Genomic DNA, 8,070 nt, shown 5'->3' on the forward strand with positions numbered 1-8,070 from the left:
TGCTTCAATTATTATAATTGAGTTACCTGATTTATTTCTATTATTGTTGTTGTTACTAATATTGCGTACAGGTAATGTAAGTGAACCGCCTTAGCCTCGTCACTACTTCGTCGAGGTTAGACGCAGCACTTATCAGTACATGGGGTCGGTTGTACTGATACTACACTCTGCACTTCTTATGCAGATTTCGGAGTTGGTCCCAGCGGTGTACCATAGATTTGCTCGAATTTAACCTACCAGAGGAGACTTGAGGTATAACTGCATGGCTTCCACAGTTCTGAAGTCCCCGCCTATTTTACTTTAGATGTGTGATTATGTCCAGGCAACTTTATTTTATTCAGACATTTATTTGTATTTATTCTAGAAGCTCGTGCACTTGTGACACCAATTCTAGGATGGTATTTAGACACCGTTGTTTGATGAATTATTTCACTATATTTCAAATTTTACTTCCGCATTTGTTTCCTTGTTATTAATAAATTTAAAATTATTTTAAAAATGGATAATATTATTCAAACGTTGGCTTGCCTAGCAAGTGAAATTTTAGGCGCCATCACGGTCCGAAGGTGGAATTTCGGATCGTGACAACCATAACAGGTTGAATAATAGTTACCATATATCTTTGCCAATCCCGATGATTCTAGCAAAATTTCACAGTAAATGGTGGCCATGTAACATGACTCTCTTGGCCTCAGTATTGTTGCTTCAATTCATTACTGCATCGAACGTTTATGTAGAGCATCGCGTTAGTTAGTGGTGGAAGCAATATTTTTACCAAGGAGATTCAAAAAATTTAAAAAGAGTAAATACCTAAAAATGTTAAGGAGATTCAATACCTTATAATATATATTGATTTTTTTAATCTTATACGGTGTAATTTTCGGTGAAGAGGGTTCCGTTGAACCTCATTCCCGCTACCTAGTTCCGCCCATGTATTAGGGAATTTAAAATACACTAACAATTCCTTGTAAATTGGTTGCACTTTTTCCCAATGCTGGAGCTACATAGGTCAAGGGAGGCCAGTTAAACACCTTTCGCTTGAGAGCTTTCTCTCATCTTTTCTTTTTGCCGAAGAATGGAGAGTCTATTATTTTAAAAGCATAGGAACAATTTAGTTATTACATAGCATAGGGATAGACCGCATTGCGGTTTACCCTAATTTGTCTTTAATAAAAAATGGTAAAATAAAAGCAGGAGGTGTTTCCAAGTACATAATGTTATCTTCTTCCGTTGATATATGTTGTCTGATGCTTCCATACTTGGCCAAGGTGTCTGCTACAGTGTTGCCTTCTCGATACACATGCGTCATTTCTGCCACTCCAATAGCATCAAGAAGAAAACTGCAGTCATGAAGAAGATGTGGGTAGCGAAGTTGTTCGCCTTTAAATAAGTTTCATAATACCTGTGAATTTGTTTTCACTACAGTGGGAAAGAGATTTTTTGTGAAGGATAGATCTAGTCCAATCATTAGTGCTAGCAGTTCAGCGTGGAGAGCGTCTGTTGTAGCTTCCTTGTGCGCGAATCCCACTATCCAATTGTCATATATTATGGTCTTTGATGATTACACCAGTGCCACTATTTTGATTATTTTGATCATAAGCTCTATCAATGTTTAGCTTGTAATGGTTAGTAGGTGGGTGCCATCTTATTGGTATGTTAAGCTTAGGTTTTGGGTTCGCAGTGATTTTGTGCGATTGAGATGAACTCAGCAACTTGGGTCTTAATTTTGGTTTGGAAAGTGATTGAGGTTGTGTGGTTAAATAGGTTAGAGTTTCTATTAAGCCAAGTATTCTACAGTATGAAAGGTATTAAGGTGGAGTTGTGCGTTTGTGGTTTTTGGAGATTGAACAAAGTTTATATGTGGTATGAATTATTTCACGAGAAGATGATATATGTCTTCTACTTCTGTTGGACAGAATTGGCAAAGGTCACTTTGGAGTATATGTTTTTTGAATAGGAATGTTTTGGTAGGTAACTTGTGGTGCACAAGTAACCCCATGAAGTATTTCAGCTTGCTCAAACACTTTAGTTGCTAGATCCAAGTGTTAATGGTGGTGTTTGGTTATTAGGTTATTGATTTGTAGTTGTAGTAGGTAGGCTGACTTTGTGGTAAAGTTTTCAAGGGGTGAACCGAGGGATTGATCGGGTTTTTGTGAGAAAGGGATGTAGATCTTGTTGATTTTGTGTACGGTATTAGGGTGTAGTGGTAGAGATAATGTATCACAATTCCATGAATGATTTATAAGGATTGAAGACACTGTTTGTTGTTCCTTCATATATTGTAGAGGCCCTGGAATTGAATATCTTAAACAGGTATTATTAGGGATCCAGTTGTCATGCCAGAGGTTTATTTTTTCCCAATCTCCTATGTTCCAGGAAAGCCCTGCACAGAATAGAGAATTTTCTTTGGACATGCTTTTCCAAATATATGAAAGAGCAGGTTTTGCGTCGAGTGTGTCTACTCGTCTATGTTGGACGTATTTTGCTTGCAGAAGTTTTACCCAGAGTGATTGATTGTTCTTATGGAATCGCCAAAGTAGTCCTGCTAGCGTTGCATAATTCTTTTCACTGGTTTTATAAAGCCCTAGTCCTCCGAGCTCTTTCGGAGTGGTTATAGTCTCCCAATTAACAAGGTGGACTTTCCTTTTTTCTGTAGTTGAACCCCCCGGGAAGTTTCATTGGATACGATCTATGTGGTTCCTAGTAGAGATTGGCAGTAGGTTATTTTGTATGGAATAGTTTGGAATGGTGGCTAGTATAGAGTGTATGAGGGTGGTTCTACCTGCCATGTTGAGAGTTTTTGCTTTCCATCCTGTGAGCTTGTTATTCATTTTATTAATTATGAATTGATAGTCTTTGCCTTTGGGGGAATTGTTAGTTAGGTGGAATCACATGTATTTACTAAAGTTGGTAGCCTTGCGGATGTTTAGGACACTGGTAAGGCACTCTTGAGTGGCGAGCGGCACATTTTTGGAGAAAAAAAGTTTTGATTTAGAGAAATTAATTTTTTGCCTTGATCGGAGGTGGAGAGAGTTGAATATATTAATGATAGTGTTGGCATTGTGTAGGTCAGCACGAGCGAATAGTATCATCCGCAAAAAGCAGGTGACTGTGCTTTCTCTCATCTTTTCATTGTCATTTCTCCTCCTTGTTTCTTTTAACCCTACTAGGAGAGAAATCTGTGACTGTAAAAGGGTATTGCATAAGTTACTGATTAACAATATTCATTATAAAAAGGGGTTAAATTTGCGGAATAGTAGATCTATGAGACTAATATATGATTACGGAATAGTATTCGGATTAAACTTTATACTGTTCAAGGCAAAATTAATAATTAGCTTGTAAAGGAGTGCTGGATTCATGTTAGAGGTATCCGATATGTAATCTTTGCTGTAAAGCAGGTGGCTGCTATATATAGTGAAGTGCTGTTAAAGAAAACATATATTATAGCATAACATAAAAAATCGATTCCAAGAAAAAATTGATTTTTATAATGAAAGACTGTTATATACGAATGTTGTTTTAGAAAGGTCTGACTGTGGTAGAACATATGCAACGCAAATTAGATTTAATCGGATTTGATATCAAGTGGCTAAAGAAAAATACAGTACAATACCATACAGTTGAAAGACTACAAGACAAGAGGTACATTTTGACCCAAAGACCTGTTCCAAGTTTCAACAATAAGAATTACTAAGAAAACATAGTGAATAGAATTATATTAGGCTATTCATAACTTTCCCTTTACTCTCAAAATTAAACTCACACCAGCACAAGTACATAGTCTCAAGGCCTAACTTTAGTCATGACATTTAGGACATTTGCTGCAAATCTGGTATTTACATGAGCAAATTTTACAAGCTTTGCCGGCGACTTTGCCTCCTGGTTTTGCACCTTTTCGTATCCAACCCGGTATCTTACGGATGATTCCGGCACCCGTCTTCTGATTAGTAATGTTGTTTGAATTCATTGCTGCATCAAATTAGGTTATGTAGAGTAATGTATTAGTTATAGGTTAACCAATAAAGGAGTAAATTAATTTGTAACCATATTAATTCTCAGTGCTGCATACATAAATAAATTAGGATGAATTTAGGTTCCTCCTCTAATAGCTTAAGTTTTAAATAAAATGATCACACAATTGACAGGATATTGCGTTGCTTCAGCTTACCGAGGACATGACCCTTAATAGAAGGGCGCGGAGTTCGAGAATTAGGATAGAAAGTTAGTAGGTAGTCGTGCATCTGTCTTGTCCCACTAACCTTCTATCCTAAATAGTAAGGACATGACCCTTGATAGGAGGGCGTGAAAGTCGAGAATTAGGATAGAAGGTTAGTAGGTAGCCGTGCATCTCCCTTGTCCTTACTAGTAATATAAGTGTTAGTCTTGTATTTTCTTATTTTCAGATTTTTCTCACTACATACTGATTCTTTTGCTTCGATTATTTTATTATCTTGCTGGTATTACTGCTTATTTAATTTCTACTGCCTTTTCATCCTTTCTTGAGTCGAGGGTTTATCGGAAACAGTCTATCTAGCTTCTCAAGACAAGGGTAAGATTTGCATAAACATTATTCTTTCGATACCCCACTTGTGAAATTATTCTAAGTTTGTTGTTATTGTTATTGATCACACAATTGGCCAAAACAAGGTTTCGAATATTCAAATCTTAACGCCATCCAAAAGTAAAGATATTTTCACGTGTTTGGCCAAGAAGAAAGAATCATGGCCGCATGTAAGAATGCATGTTGCAGACATAAAAATAATTAAATTGAATGTCCTTACTCTAGCAATAGAATTTAAACGAGGTAATCACCAAATTCAATAAAGATAAAAAGAAGAAACTTCTGCGGTGTTGTGATATCCTAAGATTACTAAATATTTTAGATGTAGAATGTCTCAGAAAGTTTCAAAATGTCCATTAAACTTTCAGTAAAATGTTAAATAATACTTATGCAAACATATACTCCCTTCGTTTCTATCATGTGTTTTACTTTCCTTTTAAATCCGTTTCAACAAAGAATGCCACCAACATTTAATAACTTTTTAATTCCGAAATTCCGATTTTTTTCATTAATAAGACTTCTGTATAAGATATTATGACATATTTAAGATCATAAAATTCAAAGAAATATGTTACATGAATATTTAAACATTTATAGCATTCGTTTGCAGACTCAAAATGTCAAAAATGAAAATAACTACTGGAGTAGTAATAGATTGAAGAAGTAAATAAACCATGGGTAATTGGAGCAGCCGCCTTAGAAATCTGCCTTGCATCAGCTTGTGAGGATATTACAATTAGCAAAATAGCCAAAGAAAGGCAAAGAAAAAGGTTAGTTTTGGAAAACATTTTGATGAGCTATTTGGAGTTTCAGTTTTTTACTGTAAAAAGGAAAACAATGTTTCTCCCCTATTTATAGAACTTAATAATGTCTCGTGCAACTCTCAGAACAACTTGTTCTAAACAAGGAAGAATAATGACAAAAAGAAACATTTCACAAAGACCTACTGTGAAGTCACGCCAGCCAAGGTTGATTGATTTGTTGGGTGAGTGGTTTCCATGTGAGAGATCTGAGATCGATTTTCCTCATCAGCAGTCTTTTCAGTCAGAGTCCGGACGTATGTAATGCGGTTTATATCTCATGTATAATTTGCGAGCAATTGCACAATGAGCTAGTTATCCCGTGCGCACCCGAAAGATAGCGGCTGCGAGTTTACTACTGCTGCGGGTTTCCTAGGAATTTTCTAGAAAAAACAAAAACAAGGTCGTCACGGGAAACAATGGGCCAAATGTAGATAATTGGTGGCCGAGTGACACCAACCCTTGCCGAAGACCATATAACAACCCATCCCTCAACAAATGTGGGACACCTTAACGTTGGAGACGGAGTTATGATTTGAAGTTTATAGATTCTCAATTTATCACGAACTCATAGTTTATCTTAGTTATTAGATTTATAATTTAATATTTATACAAATTTTATGTATTTACTAATACAAACACAAGGTTTAATCCTAGTTCGTTCGAACCCGCGACTAATGCTCTTTCTCAGCCCCTGCTTAACACCCCCGCACGCTCAAACGAAGAAATAAATGTTAAACTTAATTCAGCTCTAGAAAGTAGCTAGTCTTGAAATATGAATTATCTCGAGAGTCTATGACCATATATGGAGACAAACAACCATAATTCGGCTAATATGAGAATAATGCTATTGCTAACTTCTATCGATGAAAGGATAAGATGGATAGTGAAAGAAACTTTATTTATTTATTTATTTATTTATTTATGTGTCTCGACTCAAGTATAATATTTTAAACTTTATTTATTTATTTATTTATTTATTGCATATCATTACTTCCTCAGTTCCAGTTTACGTGAACCTATTTTCTTTTTGGTCTGTTCCAAAAAAAATAATATTTTTCTAAATTTGTAAAAAACTTACAATTCTACCATTAATGAGAATCTTTTATAACCACACAAATACTCTGGGCCCTTTTTGAATTGTTTAGGATCACAAATTCAAAAAGTTTTCATTTTTTCTTAAACTCTGTGCACAGTAAAACAAATTTACATGAACGGCTTTTGACATTTCAACTAATAGGCTTGCACTTATTGGACACTTTAATATTACTTAATTTGTGCTTATTAAACAAATAAAAGTCAATACAGTACTACAAGATTAATAGACTACAAGACAAGATATGTCGACCTAGACTTTATTGCAAGTTGCAACAGCAAGGACAAAACAAAACAAAACACAAACTAAAAATGTAACAAGTGGAAAATGAATAGAGGCTAGTATTTTTTATTTAAAAAGGTTTTTCGCTCGATATTTAGTGTCCCTGTTGAAATTTGACTAAATTCGAAAATGGACTGTCATATACTCCTCGACTTTAATTTACTTAAATGTATTTTCTTTTTAATCGGTATAAAAAAGTATGATATGTTTTCATATTGGAAAAATAATTTACCTTTATATATAATAATTTATAGTGCGATAAAATATATGTGTCTCATTTTACACCACAAATTCAATTTTGTTTTTCTTAAACATCATGTGCAGTCAAATAAGTTCACATAAATTGAAATGGAAGGAGTATAATCTAAAGGCCCAGCGTTAGACACAACAATACCCATAAAGGCGAAAATTACAGGTACAGTAGTTAGCACAATATTGGGATATTATCACTTTTAACTATTTACATTTGGTAGCCGAAAAATATATTAAATTTGTATAATTTTTGTATGTAATATATATAATGTATGTGAGCACGGGATTTTTGCCCGACTAAAATATTCCTACAAAATTCACAAATAGATTTTTTTTTCTTAATTGTTTTAGGTTTTACAGAATTTGTAGGGATTTTCGGTTAATTGTTTCTTGCATTTATTTGCATATTTAACATTCTAAAAATCATAAGAAAAATACCAAAATGTCTAAAAGTATTTCATGCATAACACTTTAGGTTTATTTGCATTTAGGATTTAATTACATAAGTTAATTGCATTATTAAACAGAAAATCACAAAATATGGGTCATTTTTGTATTTTTAGCTTTTAATCGCAAATTAAGTAATTCTTCCTTCATTAGTCTAAATTAATTAATGGTAAAATAGATAACTAGGTTTATTCCTACAAATTAGATTGATTTAACACTTAATTTAGGTTTTTGATTAATTAATTTTATTTAAAATCAAGGAAAAAGAAAAAGAGAAGGAAATTCGGTTTGGGTTTAAATCTGGGCCAAAACAATTTGGCCCAAACACTCACCTGAATTTCGCCAAGCCCAACCCCTCACCCGGTCCAGTCTCACAACTAAGTGCGAAGGACGTCGTTTTGGACGGATCGATCTCGACCATTCAATCCATCGCCATCCAACGGACACAGTCCACTCTCACCCCCCATACAAAAAGCCTATTATGCGTCTCCCCTCCCAGAACCCTAAACCTAATTCCTAACCAAGCGGCGCCCACCCCCTTTTCTCTCCCTCCATCGACCGAACTCGCTTGAACTCAAGCGAGTTCACCCTCCCTCCAACTCACGCACGTGGTTCCTTCACCCTCTCTC

The sequence above is a fragment of the Nicotiana tomentosiformis genome, chromosome 9 (assembly GCF_000390325.3).
Source record: "Nicotiana tomentosiformis chromosome 9, ASM39032v3, whole genome shotgun sequence".
NCBI classification, from domain to species: Eukaryota; Viridiplantae; Streptophyta; class Magnoliopsida; order Solanales; family Solanaceae; genus Nicotiana; species Nicotiana tomentosiformis.